We start from the raw sequence: 23,902 nt of genomic DNA on the forward strand, positions 1-23,902 counted from the left end.
TGTGTCAACGCACGCCAAACCAAATTACTGAGTCACTGACTTCCAACCTGATGAATTCCCCTTAATATTTCTTGTAAGACAGGTCTGTTAGCAGTGGATTCTCTCCATTTTTATTTCTATTGGAATGTCTTTTATTTCTTAACCTTCAATTTTGAAATACAGTTTTGCTGGATAAAAGATTCTAGCTGATGAGTTTTGTTGTTGTTTTCCTTTTTCCCCTCCTTAAAATGTGTCATTTAAATATGTCATTCTATTCCCTTCTTGCTCCATTTTTTCTGATGAGAAATCAACTGTTAATCTTGTGTCAGCACTTTGCACATGACTAGGCATTTTTCTCTGTTTTCCAGCTTTTCAGTTTGTCTTTCAACATTTTTTACTATTATGTGCCTAGATGTCTGTGTCTTTATACTATCCTATTTGGAGTGAGTTGGGCTTCCTGGATGCATAGATTAGTGTTTTTAATCAAATTTGAGGAACTTTCAACCATTTTTTTTCAAATACTTTTTTCTATTTTTTTCCTCCCTCTCCTCTGCTGTGGTTCTTTCATTATGAGTATGTTGGTGTACTTAAGTTGTACCTATCCCTAATGATCTATTTATTTTTCTTATTTTTCTCTCTGTTCTTCAGAATGTATGGTCTCTATCAATTTATCTTCAAATAAGCTGATATGCACACTCAAATCTGTTGAGCCCCAATAGTGAACCTTTCAGTTATTATCCTTTACAACTCTAGAATTATCTTTTGTGTTTTTTAAAATAATTTCTCTGAATTAGTGATCTCTCTTTGATGGTATTTTGTCAGAATACCTTTCTTTATCTCTGTAAACAAAATTTCCCTTAATTCCTTGAACATATTAATAGTTGTTGTTTTGAAGTTTTGTCTACTAGATCTGACACCTTGACGCTCTCTTAGGCAGTTTCTATTGCTTGCTTTTTTCTTTTTTTCCAATCATACTTCCCTGTTTATTTGCATGACTCATATTTTTTGTTGAAAATTAGACATTTCAGATAATATATTGCAGTAACTCTTTGTACTAATCTATCCCTATTGATCTTGATATTGTTTGCTTGTTTATCTGTTTAGTGACTTGGCTGGACACGTTAATAAGGTCTATTTCTCCTGGGGTATGCAGACTCTTATGCTCCTCTTCAGAAAGTGTCACCTTGCACATTCATCCAACCACCCTGAGATGACCATAGTTCTATCATGGTTTTCTTGGTCTCTTACCCTGATCTCTCTATTAAGCTGTCTTCATCTGTTGGTATAACATCCAGCTGCTTGCCCAAAGCTTGAAGTGTCCCATGATGAAACCAAGTCAGTACTCTGAGGGGCCCTAGAAATGGTCCAAAGATTTGGAGAATATCGTGACATATTTTAACATTTGGGGTCATCTCTTATTAGTAGGTTGGAATCTATCCTGTCTTGGTAGATGGCTCCATATCTCATTGAATTAGTCTCTTAGTCTTGAAAAGAGGTCAATTCAGGTAAAGGGTTGTATCTCATTTCAGGAGGTGGTGACCTAACAACCCAAGTTAGGTCTGTATGGTACAAGTGTTTGCAGCAGGTATTTAATAAGTAGGAAGAAAAAATAATTGTTTCATCCTTTTTCATTAAGGTATACTTTACCAATTTGCTGGAAGTCACAGTTGGCTTAAGAGAAAATGTCTTCCACCTAGAAAACAAAAGATTAAAGAACCAGCAATGTTTCAAGCAAAAGTCATGAAAAATTATAATCATCCTCATCTGCTCACCCAGTCCTGTGTAATTAACTATTACTCTTTTGTTAGTTTTATGAACCCACTTGTTCCTTAGAGTTCTGAATCTTTACCTGGTTCAGTGATATGATCTACAAGTTATCAGAAACCTGTACTTGTTAGAGACCCTTCCATGAATTTCCTTAAAGGTGAAGCACTTTGGCAAAAGCAGCAGAGTAAAACAATACTGTTTATAAATGATTAAAGATATTTTTAAAATGTCAGTGGTTAAAGATCTGAGGATAGTTCATTATAATGCAATTAACAAAGAAATATATGTATTTCTGTGACATACATTTTAAGATGGCAAGTGGAATTATGACTGATAACATTACACATCAGATTTTTAGGAATTTTGTATGTCTTCAGGAACATATTAATTACATATATCCAGGGGCACCTGGGTGGCTCATTCTGTGAAGCCTCCAATTCTTGACTTCGGTTCAGGTCATGATCTCCTGATCATGAGATCAAGTGCTGCATTGGGCTCTGCACTGAGTATGGAACCTACTTGAGATTCTCTCTCTCCCTCTCTATTTCTGCCCCCTCCCCTGCTCATGCTCACTTGCTCACTCTCAAAAATAATTTTAAAATATTTGGGTTAGTTTCTATATTTCTGATTTTTAAGAAGACAATTCATATGTGCTTATTTTTAAACTAATTAAAATAGTTTTACAAATTTTGGCAATTCCATCTAGCAGTAGAAAAATTGCACACATCTGTAACATACATGTATAGATACAAACAGATTCAAACAGAAACCTTATAGCTTTTATCCTGAAATTTTAGCTATGAATCAGTACAATATAAAACTCACTAGTTCCTAAATAACAGCTGAATCCAAATGGTGTCTGGCAGAGGAAAGTGTAAAGATTACCCACTCCAGTAGCTGAAGCTTTTTGCTAATTGTGGAGACTCAAAAATTTTGTATTTGTCCTTGACAAGTAATCTTAAGGAAGCTGTGGACTAGATTTGGGGCAAAACAGTTTTTATAGTAGTTCATATTTTAAAAGGCCTCTTTCTGTTTTGGGTTTTGTTTTTTTTTTCCTTCATTCTCATTTTCCCCTCTTTATTCTTCAGCGATAGTGAGCAGAGTTTTATTTATCTCCTAGGGTATTTACACTTCAAAGACATGGTAAGATATACCTCTTCAAGGGACAGAGAAAGAAAATGTAAGTTTTATCCTAGGAGGTTTACTACCTTTTGGGTTTTGTTTTGTCAGCTACAATTAAAATGCAGTAGTGCCATCCTATAATTATGGGGAATGCCATGTAAAGAATAATTCTCTAGACTCAGGGTCAAATGGAGCGTCTTCACGGTGAGAAATAAAAAGGGGTCATTTGGATCACTGTTTGGGGAAACGATAAAACCTATTGGACCATGCCAATTTTGCTCAGCAGGAAGCAGGCTTCACTTTAATGTTTCTTATTCACTGCAAGCCTTACTCTAATCACTCACTGTGACGGAAGGGTGGGCATGGAGCCAGGTAATAAATATCCAAGTGAAGAGTGGGGGACTCTACTTTGAGTATCACTGGCTCTAGAGGACTTTGCCCCCCCTTTTCCCCTTTCCCTCAGTGGATGCCTCACTAACCCTGTCAGCTTTTCCCTTGAATAGAAATGGCTTATGAGGTGTGGCACTCGGTTCTGTTCCAGTCAGGGGAAAGCCAGAGTCTTGGAATTCTGCAGTATCTTGGAGGAAATAAGCATCAAGTTCCAGATGGATCTTTAAGAAGGTTGTAGATTGTAGGGTCTTTAGAGATACCGTCCAGGTAATACATTGTGTCACCTGTGAGTAAAAATTTCTGTTCCAAAGAAGAAAATCCACAATAGCCAATGAACTCCCCTCTCTCCTTCATGCTACATAAAATCTTTAAGAAAGTTTTAAATTTCAGTTAAGGTAGAGATTTTGATCTCAGTTTCTACTTCTTGTTTTTATCCTGTTACCTTAATCTTACATGTTACCAGAAATTTTTGGATAATGTCAGTGTGGACCTTCCTTATAGATGGCTGCTCTCCTTCCCAGCATATCTCAAGAGATCTCTCTGGGATTCTACCTCTACTAGCATGACATGTACAGTGTTTTGAAGAGCCCAGTCCTCTCTAGTTTAAATATTAGAGTCTTGGCATGTTTGAATATAGCACTGAGTAATCACTCATGGGGTCTGGGGTTCATCAGAAAGTTGGTGTACTTCCCCAAGATTTTTAGGAGGCACTGGCACCAGATTATATTTGTCCATTAATTTTTTAACAATATCATTCCAGGGACTGGACCCATAATATCCAGTTGGGTCAGGAGATGAAGAGAATAGTAGTGAGTGAAACGGTGACAGAGATCGTAAGCCTCTGTATTATTTTCCTTCCAGTGCTGCCATTGGTTTCTGGTTGCAAGGCTCTTTCACTCTTCTGGGCTAGGACACCCAGTCCAAGCATGACCCGCTGACTCAGTGGCCACAGGTGGAGGTCTCCTGTCCTCCTCACCTATAGAAATGTTTTCTTTATGCTTTTGGCCCAGAGCCTCTCCTTGAGCAATCACAATAGCCTTCCAATCCAAACATCCTCCTTATTCACCCTTGGCCTTGAGGCATGGAGGACCCTTACACACATTAACATCAACTAAGGCCTTTATACTTAGCGGCATAGTAGTGTTATTAGACTGTGTGGCTTGATCATCCTGCTTAGGGGAGATGTTGAATTATTATGGAAGCTGTGACTTTTGGGTTGGATATAGCAGGTAATACACTACAGAGCTAGTAAGCAAATCATCCCCAGCAAGTGGTGCTTTCTTTCCAGATGGTAGTACCCACCTGGGTTAGATGGCTTGTCAAGCAAGTTAGGGGCATAGGGCATTCCCCTTAGTTAATCCCAATTGTTTCATGCCAGTATCACCCTATCAATAACCAGTGTTGGAGTTGGACTGGCCCTTGTGGTTCTTATTATGATTGTAATACCCCCTTTAGCTGTAACCATCAGGAAGTCTTGAAAAAAAGAAAGGTTTATTATTTATAGAATCTGGACATTATACAGCACATCTCAGCTACCCAGTGAGATCATGGTAAGTGGGGAGAGGGAGATGAGATCTGAGGTTCTGTTTTTATCAGGGGTTGAGGGTAGGGGCCTAGGGTTTCATAGGCTCACTCTTTATTGGTGAATTTTAAATGTAAGAATGGGAATATGAAGTGTAGGAAGAGAAAAAAACAAGTGGTTCAAATGGTCAGTTGTTGGAATCAAGCAAGATCTCTAAAACAAGGAAGGCTCAGTGGGGGAAAGTGCCCTGGTTCTTTATCTAGTTGTTTGGTTGGCAATGTGTTTATTAGAGACCATCGTCTTTGAAGTGGGTGTCTCAGCAATAAAAGCTTAAATCAGGCACTTGTGTTACAAACAAAAACTCAGGGTTTACACTATAGAATGGGTACATGATACGTGTGTGGATGTTTTAGGTATGTCTTCTATATAGGTATGCATATCGTGAATGGGGGATGGTGCTTGTTTTTCCTTTGGTAATTGGGTCCCTCATGATTGAACAAGAACTCACCTCATGCAAAGGCTATAAATATAAGAAAAACACAAATATACTAAAGAGAGCTCTCCACGATACGCTGATATTCCAGCTACCGTGAGTTTATCCCCTGCATACGGTAACAATCTAGAGTGAGATTTGGATCTCTAGGACCTCTTTAGAAATTATTTGGCAAAACTATGCCTGATTTTAAAGATCAAGAAACTCAAATTCAAAGTGGTTTTATGATTTAATAAAGTTGACATAGCTGATTAAACAATGCACTGAGGATAGAATAGGTCTCTTAGTTACCAGTCCAGTGAATTTCAGCTATACCACATTACCATTTCTGGGAAAAAAAATGACTGTCTTTGGATAGAGAGTCCATAGATATTACTTTAAAACAAAGCAGAACTGATATATGAGTATACACTTTACATCTTGATAATAATCAATTGAATTATTTTTAGGGGGAAAATTTTCCCCAACCTCAAATTAAGGGTAATTGTGGAGCTATAGGATTTTCACTATAAAGAAAACCCTGATAGAGGCTACAGGTGAGAAAGGAATGTTGTAAAACCGAAGATGCTGTGCATCAGGAAGACAATCTGGTAAAGAGGAAGGCATCTGCTACCAGGGAGAACAGGTGTTTACGTTTTAAAAAAGCAAACTGTCAGGAACTTCCTGAGAAAGGGGCCAGTGCTGAGGTCTAGGGCACACCACAAATCATAAGGAGGTAGGGCCAATGGGAAGAATGGCATGCTTGTGTGAAGGTGGGGAATGAGTCTCCAGAAATCTGGAAAATGGGCAGTCGAGCCAAATAAGATGGGCCGCTGGCTGGTTTTTCATAAGATGCTGGAGAGTGTGGAACAAACAGAGGCATCAGAATCAGAAAGCTAGAAGTGAAGTTCCTGATCCTGTCTCTTCCCCGGTGAAATGAGAATAATAATAACTGCATGGTGTTTGTCATGAAGATACAGGTTTTAGTGCAGGTAAAGGCCCTCATGCATCGTCAGTGTTGGGCAAATGGTAGCTTCAGTTAGAGTCAGGCCATGTAGGAGGGAACACTTCCAAGAGGAAACTTCTAACTTTGATATTCTCAGCTCTCCTGTGAGTCCCTGGACTCTGACCTTGACTTTATCTCCATGTTGGACACCTACACACTGTGCCTTTCTGACTCCAGATTTTAAATTATTTTTAATATGTCGAATTATCTCCCACCTACACAGACTTCAACAGTCTGTTCTGGCTCTCCATGTCCTATCTTACCATACTCAATGTTAACTATGTGGGCTTCGGAGAAGTTGTCTAAATATCTTAAATGGTACATGTCTCTTTGCATGCTTTGAGATCTTCAGACTTTTCAAACCCCTTCATGTTTAAAACTGATAAATTGTGTATTGATATAACCCTCAGTAAAGCATGACTACCAATGGGGAAATCATCAACCATATTCATAAATTTTTTTAACTTTGAACAAGTTTAGGGCATACCTTTTTGTTAACAGGTCATCAAAATGCAATAGGCTTACAACCACAACATTCTCATTGAAGAGATTTGGGGTGAGAGGAATCAGCATTGCAATATTTAGCATATAACTGGATAGGAAAATATTTTTGTGAATAGTCAACATTTTAAAAAATTTTAATGTCTATTTATTTTTGAGAGAGACAGAGCGTGAGAGGTGGGGATGGGCAGAGAAAGAGGGAGACACAGAATCCAAATCAAGCCCCAGGCTCTGAGCTGTCAGCACAGAGCCTGATGGAGGGCTCAAACTCATGAACTATGAGATCATGACCTGAGCCAAAGTTGGACGCTCAACTGACTGAGTCACCCAGGTGCCCCACCAACATTTTTTAATTTATCTTAAATAGGTACTATGTTCTTTATTTTACCAAGATAATAGCATTATCATAAAGAAAGTGGGAAAGGTATGGCAAACCCATTTTACGTATCTATAATTAAACACTAATTTATGTTTTTATCAGATAATGAGTATATAAGATAATAATATACCATGTGCTTGAGTGTGTAGGAACTTTATATATATATATATATGTGCCCTTATATATATATACATATACATATATATACACACACACGTACATATATACTTATATATGTCCCCTTAAGGAATCTGTACCTTTAAGGAACCCCTTTCCTTCATGATGTGCAAAACCATCTGACAGCAAATGTGGAAAATGACACTGTGTCCAGGGTTTTTTTAAGTCAATTTATTGAGGTACAATTTACATACAGTAAAATTCAACATTTTTAGTATATAGTTGTGAGTTTTGACGGAACGTGACCATTACCACAATCAAGATATAGAATGGTTCCATTACTCAAAATATTATCTCCTGTTCCTTTGTGGTCAATACATGTTGCGTGTCTATCAGTAGTTGGTTCATTTTTACTGATGAGTAGTATTTCATTATATAGATGCATCCTAGTTTATTTACCCAGTTGAGGGACATTTGGGCTATTTCCAGTTTGCGGCAGTATTTTTTTTTTTAGTTCCTGAAATGTACGTTTATCTTTTTTTTTTAATTTTTGTTTTTTTTTTTTTTCTTAAATAGTTTATTGTCAAGTTGGTTTCCATATAACACCCAGTGCTCATCCCCACAAGTGCTCTCCTCCATGCCCATCCCCCCCCTTCCCCACTCTCCCATCCCCATCAGCCCTCAGTTTGTTCTCAGCATTCAAGAGTCTCTCATGGTTTGCCTCCCTCCCTCTCCCCAACTATTTTTTCCCTTCTTCTCCCCCATAGTCCTCCATCAAGTTCCTCCTAATCCTCCTATACGTGCAAACATATGGTATCTGTCCTTCTCTGCCTGACTTATTTCGATCAGCATAACACCCTCGAGTTCCATCCACATTGCTACACATGGCCAGATTTCATTCTTTCTCATTGCCATGTAATATTCCATTGTATAGATAAATCATATCTTCCTGATCCATTTGTCCGTTGATGGACACTTAGGCTCTTTCCATGTTTTGGCTATTGTTGAGAGTGCTGCTATGAACATTGGGGTACATGTGCCCCCATTCCAGTTTGCGGCAGTATTGAATGAAACTTCTGCAGACATCCATGAATGGAATTTTTTGTGGACATAAGTTATCAGTTCTCTTGGGTGGTTGGGAGTCCTTCTGGTTAATATGGTAAATCCATTTTAACATTATGAGAAACTGTCAAACTGTTTTCCAGTGTCTACACCATTTTTGGATACTCCACGAGCAATATATGAGAGTTTCAGTTTATCCACATTCTTGCCAGCGCTTGGTACTGTCAGTATTTTTTAAGGCATTCTAATGCGTGTATAGTAGTGTCTCATTATAATTATAATTTTAATTTTCCTAATGTCCGATCTCCCTAATACCAGTTGAACATCTTTTGGTATGTTCATTTGCTATCTGTATATCTTCTCCAGTGAAATTAATAAACTTTTGCCCATTCCCTGATGGGATTGCTTATTTTCTTATTGAGAAAATATATATGAATATATATATTCATCCCAGTCTGCGTCTGAAGGCTTGAGACCCAGAAGCACTGATATCTGGGGATAAGAAAAAATAGGTGTCTCAGTTTAAGTAGTGAGGCCCAATTCACCCTGTCTCCATCTTTCTGGCTCTCAATGGGCAGGATGATGTCCATCCACACTGGTGAGGGTTGAGGGTGAACTTTACTCAGTCTACCTTGAATCATAAATCTCTTCTGGAAGCCCCCTCATGGATATTCCCCCAAATAATATTTTACCAGCTATTTGGCATTTTTTAGCCCAGTCAAGTTGACACATATAATTAACCATCACAGCTACCACAGATATAGTTCACCTCTGTGACTGTTGCTGTCAGATCATACCAATATCTGGGTCATTTCTAAGACTGATTCTATTGTTTGCCTTGCTCTTTACCATGGATTATTTGTCTTCGTGTATTTGTGTGTTTCATAATTTTATTTATTGCCAAATATAAAGTTGAGAAACAATATAGACTGAAATAAATAGTATTTATGCACATAAAAGTTACATACATTTTGCTAGGCCATTAGTATGTGTTTTGGGGGAGAGGGGTTCACTCAGTCCAGTCAGGAGTTGACTGGGTTTGGTTTTTTGTTATTGCTATGGTGACCTTGGGTTCACCATCAGCTTCAAACTTCTCAGCAGTTACTTGGCTTAGGGTAGGTATCTTTTTGACAAAGGGTTTTTCTCAGTGTTCTCTTTCACCCTTAGTGTTATCCTTCTCTGTGCCTTAGAATTAACCTTTCTCCAGCCATTGCTCCTTCTCTCACAATTAATTGCTGTTGCTTTTCACTCAGTACTATCTCCCTGCTGGGGAGAAGGAGTGGGACTCTCTAGTGTTCTGGCTCAACCTCAATGTTAAGGCGGACTTTGTATCCCTAGATTGGATGGGGATTGGCGATGGCTTTCTTGATGAGCCTGCCTCCTTCCCCACAGCATTAGGAAATCTCTAATGGTCTGGGTCCAGGTCACTTTCCTGCCCCCGTCCCCACCCCCAGGAGCACACAGTTTTCTTTCTCCTGAAGTTCCCCAGCCACAGACCGTCTTCATATGTGCTCTAGAAAGGCCAAGGCTCACAGTCCTTCCCCAGTGGCAGGAGGATGCAGGGAAGACTCTGTGTCTTTCCCATGAAAAAACTTCTCTTTCCTCTAGGCCTGTACCACTGATGAGGCTTTATCCTGTCTTCTGCACTGTCCCCAGTCCTTCTCATGGTGCTTGGTGGAGACCCAAGGAGAAGAGCTGCTGGTAAGTATAAATGTTCCCGATGCTTTTACTCATAGGAGTTGTGTATTCTGACACTAGCCCACACTCAGCTTTTAGCAGAGGATCTTAAAAAAAAAAAAACAACAAACAAACAACTAAATTCTTCTTCCTCATTGTTTCCTCAAAAGTCAATGTTTGTGTCCCTTCTTCTGTTCTGGGAAGTACTGTCTTTCTTTAGATTTTAAGTTACATGTTTGACCTGTGACCCCAGTTTCTGGTAAGTTAAGCAACAGTTATCATTTGTAGATATCTGGATTTTTCTTGTTCCTCTGGGAGTGATAAAGTTTCTGCTGGCTAACTACAACCTGAGCTGAAGTTAGAAGCCCTCAAAGGTTTACAGTGAAGGATATAAAACTGTTTCAGGGAAACAAGATCCTTGAATGAGAGAAGAAAACCCTAATTTAAAGAAAATCCATGCTCAATGAATTGACTGAACATGAATTGTCTATAACTAAAAGTAAGTGTGTGCTGTCTTCCTTTTTGATGGAGGAGGATGATGGCATTAAGTGAGACTAAAAGAAGCTTTGCTCAGAATGTAAATTTGAACCTGAAGGCTAAGTTGTAACTGAAAACAGTATATTCATCTAACAGTGGATAGCATACTATAGTAAATGCTAAGACAGTGGTCCTTAATCTTTTTGTGTGTGTGTCATAGAACCCTTTCATGATCTATGAACTTTTTCTGTTACTAAATGTTATCAAATGCCTAAATTAAAATATATAGGTTTACAAAGAAACCCAATTCTATGGAATTTTAGTATTCTCAGTATTTTAAAATATGTTAGAAATATATGCCCTTCCTATTTATCAGGTGAAATAAACATATCTACTGTTAGGTCTCTTAACTACTATAATTTCAAAGTACTAGTGAGATTAAATGCTATTTCATATCTGCAACAATTGTGACATAATATGAAGCATTTGTGATTTCTAATAATTTGAATGTTAGATATTGCAAATACTATGGCACTTTTCTGTTTATTCAGTTTTTTTTAATAGTGAATTTTGGTGAGACATGAGTGAAAATAAATATGTAATTTTGTTTCCATCTAAGTTCACATTCTCCTTTGATTCCTATCTATGGATCTCCCAAGGGGAACCCTCGATCAAGCAACCTCTCTGCTGAAGCAGAGACCCATCAAAAGCAATCAGAGGTAAATATAACACTGCATGTTAACTATACCGGAATTAAAATTTAAAATAGGCAATCAGAATTAGGAAAGTCAGAGAAGGCTTTTGAGAGACTCCAGGTGGAAATCACATCTACTAAAATATGCATTGAGGAGGAATGTAGTACATTCATAGAACCGAAAGTAATTTTGTATCTTGGAACACAACTATTATTACTACCAGTTAGCCTTTACTGAGAACTTTTTAGATGCCAAGTACTGTCTTAAGTATATTAAGGGGTGCCTGAGTGGCTCAGTTGGTTAAGCAACTGGCTCTTGATTTCTGCTCAAGTCATGATCTCACCTTTGGTGAGAATGAGCTCCATGTCAGGCTCTGTGCTGGGCATGGAGCTTGCTTGAATTCTCTCTCTCCCTCTGCCCCTCCCCTGCCCACTCATGCATGTGCATGCACCCTCTGTCTTTTAACTCTCTCTTGCTCAAAACAACAACTTTTCATGTAATTAAGTGCTCAAAACATCTCTTTGAGGTAAACATACTTGATTCCCATTTTGCAAATGAGAAAACAGGGACCCAGAGATTTTAAATAACTTTTCTAAGGTGAAGTAGCTCATGTGCTACAGAGCATGTGTTTAAATCTAGATCTCTTTCATTCAAAGCTCATGAGGGGCTTTGGACGTGTCTTCCTCTCTGTGGGAGGGAGACATTTCAGTCTGGAAATGCTTAGGGATGAAGTCCTGAAGGATGTGGATTGTTTCCTGAAAACCAACTTTCCAGCTTCCTCTCCTATTCCCTAATCACCCTACACCACTCTCATTCCCAAACACAGCTTAATTTTATGACCTTTATGCTTTTATATGCTTCTTTCTCCACCTTGCATGTCCTCTTTACAGGTAGGTTTTTGTCTCCTGGATAACTGGAACTCAGACTTTGTGGCGAGTCCTTCTCTATTTTTTTTAATGTTTATTTTTGAAACAGAGACAGAGCATGAATCAGGGAGGGGCAGAGAGAGAGGGAGCCACAGAATCCGAAGTGTCTGTCAGTACAGAGCCTGCATGGAGCTCAAATCCACAAACCAAGATATCATGACCTAAGCCAAAGTCAGACACTTAACACCCAGGTGGGGCCACCCAGGTGCCCCAGTGAGTTCCTACATTGTGACCTCACAAATGTAGATGCTACCAGTGGTTAGGAAAGCTTTCTAGAAGCAGATGGAGAAGAAAGCCAGGGTAAAGACATTCCTAACAAAAAAAAATATTATATGGAGTATGAGCAGCAAAGGGTAAAACATTTTTAACAGTGTCTTCTAGGTCAGAAAAAAATGTGGCATCAGAAGAAGGATCAAGAGGAAAATTAGATGGTTTATTATCTATATAACAAGATCATTGCTCTTACAGAAAGATAATAAAAGTAGCATGTAGTGACTGAAAAGATGACCACTTCCTTGAACAATTCTGCCGAGGGTTCAGCCTGCATAATGTTTATGTTTGTTTCCTTTACATCTCTAATCTTAAAGTGTTAAATATCAAACATTATGTTTTAAAAATCCCTTTCTCCAAGTACTTTTAAAATTTGAAACTTTTAAAACCAGTAGGTATTGGGATATATGCTTTATGGAAAACACTTTTATCAAAAATCCATTTATTCACCCAGTATTTAATGAGAACCCTTAAAATGTGCAAGGCACTATGGGACATGTAATGATAAGTTCCACAGCAGTGAACCTCTAAGGTTCTACACAGAGGTTGTAAATTTGCATCTCACAGTCATGTTTTATTTCCTCCATATTTTTAAGAATATAAAAAATTCAGGAGATTTCACATAATTATCTGGATTTCCGGCTTCAGGTGAAAAAGTAGTGACTTAGTTTGCAATCCCAAATGGAATGAGCTGGAGCCAAACATTTTACAGACCGGATGCATGCTTTCCAGTGTACCACAGACACCACCATTCTGCCAGCCCTTGGGTGGGGGGGAGGGTCCCAAAATGCAGAGCCATTTTCCAACCTTCCCTCTTTCTCATCCTTTGTATTCAATGAGTCCACAAGTCGTTTCTGTCTCTACAATATCCTTGACTTCTGTCTTCTTCTTTTCATTCTGACTTCAAGAATGATTCAGGGACTTTATTACCTCATGATGAGAATTATTATAATAGCTAACATAACATTGAACAGCACTCATTGTGTTATCCACTTCACATGGGCCATTTCATTTAATACTCACAACAACCCTATAAGATAAATTCCATCACAATCCTCCTTTTACAGTACAGAAAACTGAGACACTAGAAACTTAACACACCTGTCCAAGGTCCCACAGCCTGCAAGTGGGACAGTCTGACTCTTGAAAAAATACTCTTAATCCTACAGACAAATCACATAGATCGCTTCAAGCTTGGCTGCAGGAAACCCTGGTGACCCACACCTTTCCAAAGAGTGAAAAGGAATAAAATGCTTTACAAAATAGCTTTCCACTCCACATCCTCAGCTTCCAGAAGCAGTCTTTTATAAAATGGATCTGCCTACTAACATGAGGTTTCAGAGTCCCTTTTCAACATGACCCTCCTCTCCCTGATTATCCCTGTCCCTTCTTTAATCTTACTAGGTGCATTGCTCCAGAGTGTAAAACACTATAGATAGTAAACAAAGGGACAGTTGGAAATATTGGTGTATGTGTTGGGAAAAGCGAATAGCTTTTTCGGCTGGGTAACCAGTCCTTTTGAGGGCCAATCCGTTTGAAGTTTCACTCTAAGCTGGGATACAGAAAGATGGAGTGCTATTGCTATCCAAGCAACACCCTAATTAATAACATTTTCTTGGTGGTGTGGTCATCACTTTGAGCGCACTACTAGTTTCAAATTCTTGTTGTGCTATGCTTAAGGTGGGGGCTGAGAGTTAGGAGGGTCTTTCCTCAGTATTCCTGCTCCCCCCTGTGCTCTCGACCATCTCTGAAGCCAATGTCATTGTGATGCCCCCCCTACCAGTTACAGGCTGATGTTGTGCCTTTGTTACTGGGTATCAAGCAGAAAAGATTCTCTTTTCCTGGTCCAGCACCGGGCTTAGATGAGTCCTGTGTGCCTGAGTTTTTGAAAGAGACTTTCTGAGTTTCTGTTCCTCTTCCTCACGTCAGCCACTCTCTGGCTTGGATCCATGGTTGGTTTTGGGGAAGAGCTTCAAGCCCTGTTCACAGTGGTAGCAGAATTTCACTTGCTGTCAGTGTAGACCCTGGGTCCGATGTGGCTCCCTGCCCCTTCCCTAGGAGAAGAGGGCTTATTCTTTTACCTCCTCTCTTCACAGCAGTGAATCTTTGCTCGTGTCCTGGGAACAAGGAAGCTACCTGTCCATCTCCCAAGGCAGATGTATTTCTAACCTTCCATCTCAGCAATGAAGTTTTGTCTGGGTCCTGGGAGCTGCAGAGTTTTTAGCCTCTCCTCAAGCTGTTTCAGGCTTTTGCCTAAAGGTTGGAGGACAAGTCTGCAAGGCTTTATGCTTATCCTTTAGCAGCTACCAGTAACTTCCTTCATGTCTACACCAAATAGTGGTACCATCTCTATCTCCTGCTCAGACCCCAGTCTTCCTCATGAGCACCTGTGAAGAGCCATGAGGATGAACTTGTGGGTGACTGTGGCCTGGTCATTTCTGATGTGTCCAACTGTTTCAAATTACCACACTAGCCCACACTTGGCCTTTAACAAGTTTCTTTTTGCCTTTCTCTATCACTCCCTTCTCTTTTTTTTTTTCTCTCTGCTCCATCAAAGACAAAATGGTTTGTATATCTCCTCTCTTCTTTAAGGGGCTTTCCCCTCTTTATTTTATTTTTATTTTTTAGACTTTTTTTCAATTTGGGTATAACTAACACACAATGTTACATTAGTTTCAGGTGTACAACATAGTGATCCAACTTTGCCATACATTATGCTCTGTTCATTACAAGTGTAGCTACCATCTGTGACCATATACACTATTACAGTATAATTGACTATAATCCCTATGCTGTGTCTTCTATTCCCATGATTTACTCATTCCATAACTGGAAGCCTCTCTCTCTCACCCCCTTTCTATTTTTCCCATTCCCGGAGCCCCGAGCCCCCTTCCCTCTGGCAGCCATCAGTTCTCTGTAGTTATAGATCAAATCCTACTTATTGTCAGTTCATTCATTTGGTTTTTTAGATTCCACATGAGCAAAATCATATGGTATTTGTCTTTCTCAGTCTGCTTACTTTGCTTAGGATGATACCCTCTGGGTCCATCTATATGGTTATTAATGGCAAGATCTTATCCTTTTTTAAGACTGCTTAATACTCCATTCTACATGTATTTATATCTCCTCTTCCTTATCCCTTCATCTATCTATGGACACTTAGGTTTCTTCCACAGCTTAGCTATTGTAAACGACACTGCAGTAATCACAGGAGTGCATTTATCTCATTGAATTCATGACTTTCTTTTTTCTTTTTTGTTTTCTTTTTTCCTGAGAGAGAGAGAGAGAGCAGGGAAGGGGCAGAGGGAGGTAGGGGAGAGAGAGAATTTTAAGCGTGCTCCGCACCCAGCACAGAGCCAATGTGGGGCTTGATCTCACGACTGTGAGATCATGACCTGAGCCAAAATCATGAGTTGGATGCCCAACCAACTCAACCACCCAGGTGCCCCAGTGGTTTTATTTACTTTGGATAAATAACCTGTAGTGCAGTTACTAGATCATACAGTATTTCTATTTTTAATGTTTTGAGGAACCTCCATACTATTTTCTATGGTGGCTATACCAGTTTTTATTCTTACCGGCAGTACTGAGGGTTCCTTCTTCTCCACATCTTCTCTAACACTTGTCATTTCTTGTCTTTTTGATTCTAGCCATTCTGATGGGTGTAAAGTGATACCTTATTGTAGTTGCAATATGCCTCTCCCTGATTAGTGATTTTGAGCATCTTTCCATGGGTCTGTTGGCCACCTGTATGTCTTCTCTTCAGGTCATCTGCCCATTTTTTAATTGGATTATTTGCTTTTCAGATCATTTGAATGTCTTGCTACTTGAGATCTCTACTCAAGGAAGTTATACTTTCATATATTATCTGGATTTTTTTTCTGATTGTTATAATAGGAGTGTGATTTTGCAGTTGTTACAACCTGTAGAAACAGAGGTGTTTTTGTTGATGTTTAAAAATATTTCTTGAGGCATATTTCACATATCATAATCTACCCATTTCAAGTGTACAGTTGAAACTCTTTCAAACTGCACACACGCACCCATCACCTATAGAAACCCTGCCATCATCAATTGCTACAACTGAGAGAAGTGTCATAGGTCTTAGAAGTATGTTAAAACATGGAAAATGGTTGGTAAATCTTATCTCAAAGGCAGAAAGACGGTGCAATATGCAGTCAGACAAATGGATGTGTCCTTCTTTTGGAATTCTATAATTATTTCCTCCTAGTTGCCTTCCTGCCCTTAGGTTTCCTCCATTTCAACCTATTTTGTTTCATGGCTGTGTACAGCCATTACCAGAAATCAAATTTTAAAACATCACTCCAGGGTAATCCCTCATGCCTATTTGCTGTTAGTCTCCATTCTTTTCTCATCTTCATCCCCACCCCAGCAACCACTGATGTAGTTTCTGTCTCTATAGCTTTGCCTTTTCTGGACACTTCAAATTTTTCATATTTCAAGTGGAATCATGTAATATGGTAATCTCTGATGTCTGCCTTCTTTCACTGAGCATAGCAGTTTTGAGGGTCAGCCAGGTCCTAGCATGTGTAAGTAATTAATTCCTTTTTATTGCTGAATACTATTTTATTGTATAGACATACCACATTCTTTTCTATACCACATTCTCCAGTTAACAGACATTTAGGTTGTCTCCAATTTTAAGTTATTATGAATAATGCTGCTATGAACATTCATTTACAAATCTTTACATGGTTCATTGAATTTTTAGCTCTAGCTCTTTGTTTTATTATCAGTGGTTGTTCAACTATACCAACTATGGTCTGTAGGCCAAAAATGACCCACAGTTTGTTTTTCTAAGTTTTATTGTTTACATATGATAGATGGTTGTTTCCACATTGCACTACAACACCAGAGTAGTTGAATACTTTCAACAGAGACACCCTGGCCTGGAGAGCCCTGAATATCTACCATCTGATCCTTTATAACAAAATAAATTGTTCACCCCTGCTCTATAATTTACGAGTAGGGGAAGGGCAGAGAGAGACAGACAGAATCAGAAGTAGGCTCCAGACTCTGAGCTGTCAGCACAGAGCCTGCCACGGGACTTGAACTCATGAGCTATGAGATTATGACCCTGAGCCGAAGTTGGATGCTTACCTGACTAAGCCACCCAGGTGCCTCTAAAGTGAATTATAATTTATCACAGTCTATTTTCTAGGAATATACTACTTTATAATTAATGTAGGAACCTGCTGGAGTCCAGCTCCAGCCAGTTCAGGGGTCCCTGAAGGATGGATGGTGTCAGCAAGGGAAAGAGTGAGAGAGTCCTGAGATTCTTTCTGATCACCAGACAGGCATTTCTGCCCTATCGGTTTTGATGTCTTTACTTACAGGTCAAACATTAACATGGCATCAGAAAATGGAATTTTTACAATGGATAGTTCTCTGTGATAAGATGCTTTGGAAAATGTACAGAAACACGTTTTATTAACTGCCCCAATTATAGTGAGGTTGAGTGACTAAGAGAATAACAGAGTGTTCTTAGTGAAAAACAGGATAACATACACATTTTAATAACAGTAAGATTAAGTCATAGATTTGTAGATACTCTTATCCATCCTCATCACAGCTGCCAGTGTAAGGGAAGGTGTTTGTGGAATGTCGGCCTTAGGGAAGGGACTGCTATACATCACCAGTTAGCAAAGGTATATGTGGTAACTTATGTTCTGCTCTTATCTATTCCTTCCCTCTAAGTTGGGCTCTTTGTCTCCGGGCAAGACTTGATTTTCCAGTTATATGCTTTATGGCACCAGAGAGCCAGCCATACCTTTAAAGAGTTTAGCTCGTATCCAATACATAGAATAGCCTCTTCGAGTGCATTTGCCCTTATGTCTAGTTTTTTGTCTATGATTTCTTGAATAACTAGGGCATGAGAAACATTTTGGTTAGTTGATTTACATGTTGAGCTGTATAAACATCTTGGACTAACGCAATGATAGAAACAGAATTGTACATGTAAAGATCAACCTGTTATGAGTAAGGGTCATTAGCCTGTTCATAGCTCAAGGGAAAGTATGGAGGGAAACAGGACCTGCCAGAAACACGATGCCTATTCCCATAATCAAAAGATGAAGTTCCCACAATAAGTTCCTTCACAAGGTGCAATCATCATACCAGGGCTAGAGTAAGGGGACAAGTTACTCTCGATACCGATCAACAAGGTACCTTGGGGGTTGGTGCTCAAGCAGAAATAATTGAGTGAGAGTGGATATCAGTCGTCATCTAATTGGCAAGAGACCGTGCAACCTTGCTTTAACCTCACCAGGAGCTTTCTTGACTAGTGGGCTCAGAATGGCTCCCAACAGGAACCTTCAGCAGTATTATTTACTCCCTGTCACCCTTTGTGTTCTGTTATCATATAGTTTTATTTCTATTTTTTCTACAAACTCCACAATATATAATATATAAATATATCTTATAGATTGTGTTTCTCAGGAGAGCCTGACTAATACACCTTGTATGTAGTGTGTCTTTTCTTGGGCTGTTAAAAGACTTCACATCTTCACTTCTCAGCACTTTGACTATGATATGCCTGGTTGAGGAAGTCTTTGTTTTGTTGTCCTGGGGGTCATTGAGCTGCTTATTTCTGTGAGTTGAAGTCCTTTATCCATTTTAGAATATTTTCAGTCACTAGCTCTTCAGATATATTTACTGCCCCAGTATCTCTTTTCTTTTTTTAGGCCTCTAATTACTTGCATAGTAGGCCAGTTGATATTGCTCCACAGAACTTAGATACCCTCTTGGGTTTTTTTCCTTTTCTTATTTCAGTTTTTTATTTTGTATAATTGTTTTTGGCTTGTCTTCAAGCTTGCTGTTCTTTTCTTCTAAGTCCAGTCTGCTATAATTCCAATTAAATTTTCATGTCTACATTATTTTTTCATTTTTAACATTTCCATCTATGTGTTCCATCAAAATAATCAGTTCTCTAATAATTTATATATCTCTACTGAAATCCCCTCATCTATTCACATTGTCCAATTTTCCCACTAGATTCTTTACCATATTTGCCATGGTTATGTTAAAATACCTATCTAATGGTTCCAACAAACAGACCTTCTTTGAGTCTCCCTTATGTGACTTATAATTTTTGATTCTGTACCACGTTTTGTATAAATAAGTAGTAGATATTTAATATTTATCCTCTCTCTACAAAGGGCACGCTTCTTTTGTCAAATACCAGAATGCCCGATTGAGTCCATTTAATCTCTAGTTGAGCCATATCTGGGCTTTGTTACATGTTTTTTTTTAATGTTTGTTTATTTTTGAGAGAGAGAATGACTGTATAGGCAGGAGAGGGGTAGAGAGAAAAATAGAGAATCCCAAGCAGGCTCCACACTGTCAACACAAACCCAAGTTGGAGCTCAAACTCACATGAGCCAAAACCAAAAGTTGGATACTTAACCAACTGAGCCACCCAGGCACCCCAAGGCTTTGTTACACCTTAAGCTTCAGTCTGTTCATCACTTAATTTAGAAACATTGAAGGCAGGATCAGAGGTTTCTCTCCAATACAGCTTGGATCTGATCATGCACAAGACTCTGTAGATCCCTTCATGCTTTCGAGATCGGCCATCGAATTTCCAATTCATGATGCTAGCTTCTTTGGGTCTCTGGGAATTTCTATTCACTCTCCAGTCTCACTCTCAGGTTATTGCACCTTAATAGAATCCTCTATGGCCAGGGGCCATGTCTCTAACCTTTGGAGAGCACTGCTCAACACTAGATGGATGCATCCAAAGTGCTATGGAGGGATTTCTCTCAGTCCTCCCCTGTCTCTGCCTCTCCCTCACTTTGGCAGGGCCACTGCAATGAATCTGATGAAAACTTGGACTACCTCCAAGTAATGTGACTTGGCTTTCCTACCCTTTCCACAGCCTCATCGGGCTTTGCATGCCTTGGAATCTCTCTCAGCCTTGCTCCTTAATCTCAAGTGTAAGATGAATAAGAACAGCCATCCTCGACTTCTTCCTGATCTTGGAATCCATTCTGTCTGGCTCCATTAAGTATGATTTTAATATAGTTTAGATGACAACCAAATTGATACACGTCAGAATTTGTAACCTACATCTAAACAAAATTATAAGGAAATTTGTCTTGAGTACATTTAAAAGGAGGAAGTTTTAATTACATAACTCATGAATTTAAGAAACCAGAGGAGGTAGTCCCAACAAGGAAGTCAGAAAAAAATCAATAAATTAGAGAACCAAAAAGCGATAGTGTATGGTTTTATTCTGACATCAAATATGTCATTTACCCACATACCAATCTATTCTCCAACACCACCTAGGTGTCTAACAATTGTATCACTAATTGTCCAGAGTTAGCACAGACTCCACAGGTTAAGGGTTTAGTCCAAGACAGCTCCTATAGCACACACTAGTTATTAGCCTCGAGGACCACCTGTCCTTCTGACCAACCTGTATAAATTTGGGGGTTCCTACAACACCCTCCTCATTTGATTATTCACTACAATGACTCACAGAACTCAGCAAAGCACTTTACTTACTATACCTATTTATTATGAAGGATGCAACTAAGGAACAGGCAAATGGAAGAAATGCACAAGACAAAGTCTGAGAAAGAAGCTCAGAGTTTGCACCCCCTCTCTGGGTGTATCACCCTTTCAGCACATTATTGTGTTCACCAGCCCAGCAGCTCTTTAAATACTGTTCAAAAGTTTTTATAACTCAATCTTCAGCCCTTTTCCCTCCCCAGGGGGACTATACGCTCCCACTCTTTAATCATGTGTTTAGGCTTTGTGGCAACTAGTCCTCATCCTGAGGCTATCTATGGGCCTCACCCTGAGTGATCTTGTTATCATAAGCTCAGTTGTGGTCTAAAGGGGCTCATTATGAGTAAAAACACTTGAGGCTCCTGGGTGGCTCAGTTGGTTAAGCGTCTGACTTCGGTTCATGTCATGATCTCACGGTTTGTGATTTCAAGCCCCTCATCAGGCTCTGTGCTGACAGTCTGGAGCCTGTTTCAGATCCAGTGTCTCCCTCTCTCTCTGCCTCTCCCCAGCTCATGCTCTGTCTCTGTCTCTCAAAAATTAATAACCGTTAAGAAAAATTTTTCAAAAAAGCACTTATATCACTCAAGAAATTTGAAGCTTTAGGAACTTTGTATCAAGATCAGGGACAGAAACCAAATATATTTTTTACTATGCTATAAGGAATATTAACAAAAATAAGGTTTGTTTGTTTTTTTGAAAAGACTAAGAAAGATAAGTCTCTTAAAAATTGATTGACAGTCTTAATAAACTAAATACAGAATGAGAATAAATATATATATACTCCAGAAGCTAAGGGAGAGAATGTTATAAACCTATTAACCAACGAATTTGAAAGCTAAAGGAAATGATACACTTCTGGAAAAATATACAATTCCAAAATTAGCTTAAAAAGAAATAGAAAGCTTCAAAAGAGCAGTAAGAATTATGAAAATAAACATGGTATTTAAAGACTTTCTTCTCCTTTTAGCAAGCACTAGATTTAGATGGTTTGGCAAGTGACAGTATCAAACTTTTCCAGAAGAGATGATCGTATCTTGCACAAGTTGTTTCAGAGAACAAAGGGAAAACCTGCAATTTGTCCTATGAAACCTTCTACCAAAGCTGATAAAGACCATACAATAAAAGAAAATTACTGGCTCATTTAACTTAGGAACATGTATATATGGAAGTCCTAAGTAAAGCATTAGTTAGCCAAATCTATCAGTGTATAATATAAATACCTATAACAGTGATAAATAACCCTTCAGGTTACAAGAATCCAGCATGAGTAGGGATATTAAATAAAACCCCTACTTATGTGGCCTAATGTTGGTTTTAGAAGGGCTATTTTCGGTTTAGGACATCTGGCCAGAAGGTGGGCTGCATGTGATGTACCCTCTATTGGTACCCCTCCTTTCAGGGTACGTGTGCTGGATTACAGCACTCGTAATCTCAGAACGGATGCCCTTATTTGCCAGCCTTAACAGTGATTGTGGCTTCATTTGTTTCCACCAAGTTCTTTTGCTCTATTTTTTAATTCTTGGATTTCCCTTTTTCCCCTTAATGTTTGAATTACACAAATGTCGAGAATCATGTATAACACCTCTTTTGTTAGCATATTCCTAAGGGTAAATGTGTAATGAGTTTAAAAAGAAAATTCCTTGATAAAAGGAGGTAAGAACTATTATATAATTAATATGGAGAAAAATGCCTTGGCATATTCTATTCCCAAAATGAAATTTAACTATTGAAGTAATTGTGTCTATTTTAATGGTATTTGGTATCATTATAGTAAAAAAACGGATGTCATTTTGATGCTAAAAATATTTAAAGGATCTTTCTATTGAAATTAATCATAACTATATTACTTAATGAGAGTTCACTTTTATACTTCAGGTTTTCAAAAAAAAAAAAAAAAAAAGATAAATTCCCCTGATAAGGTAAAGTAATCATGACCTTGTGACCAAGTGTGATTTCTCTCAGGATCTTTTAAAAATAAAAAATCCATCCATGTATTTCACTGAAATCCCAATAAGGGATTTAAGAAAAATTAATACTTATTTTCATAGATGCACACAAGCATTTGATAAGGTTATTTATATTCATTTATAATGTTTATGATAAAAAAAAACTCCCAAAATACTAGAAATAGAAGAGAGCATTTATCTTTTCAGAAACTGTCTGCCAAAATTTGACCGCATTTTACTGAAGAGGGAAAATTTAGAAATAGTTCTTTTAAGATATGGAAATCAGGATGACCACTCAAATCCCAGGCCAGAACATAGCGGTGAGAGGAATTTAAAAATATTAGAGCTTGAAGAGCTATAAGCTGTCATTATTTGCATATCATCCGATATCATTTAGCCTAGCAAATTGAGAGACTTTGCTCTGAAATACTAACCAGTAGATATAAATGCTGGGTCCAAAGTTCTGCACAAATTAAATTTTATTAGGAGTTCCCAAATTGTTTATGCACTGCTGGTGATAATTTAGGAGAACACTCTTTTAAGTCAAATATTTGCCCCCAAATTATAATTTTTATCATTTTAAATTTGATGTATATGATCATTGTGACACGTCTGTCACTGCGATTTCAATTTTCACTTACTTGGTAACTAATCTGAGCATCTTCTCACATATATTTATTAATCATTCAAGTGTCATATGAACTGATTATTTGTATCTTTTTCCTGTTTCTCTTTTCACTTGTCTATTTCTTTGCTTTGGAAAACCTTCTGTTTTGAGAGCCTGAGCAGGATAAGGGCAGAGAGGGAGGGAGACAGAGAACCCCAAACAGGATCCACACTGTCAGGGCAGAGCCTGACAACTCGCAAACCACAATATCATGACCTGATCTGAAATCAAGAGTCAGACACTTAACTGACCTGAGCTACCCAGGCGCCCCTGGAAAGCATTTTTTATGAGCTTTGGGGAAAAAAATTCTTTGACTTTATTGATTGGACATATAGTTTATGTATTACATTTTTAGATTATCTTTTGTTGCATTGAAATTAAAAATTTTAGTA

Source organism: Crocuta crocuta, unplaced genomic scaffold, assembly GCF_008692635.1.
Source record: "Crocuta crocuta isolate KB4526 unplaced genomic scaffold, BGI_CrCroc_1.0 scaffold374, whole genome shotgun sequence".
Lineage (NCBI taxonomy): Eukaryota > Metazoa > Chordata > Mammalia > Carnivora > Hyaenidae > Crocuta > Crocuta crocuta.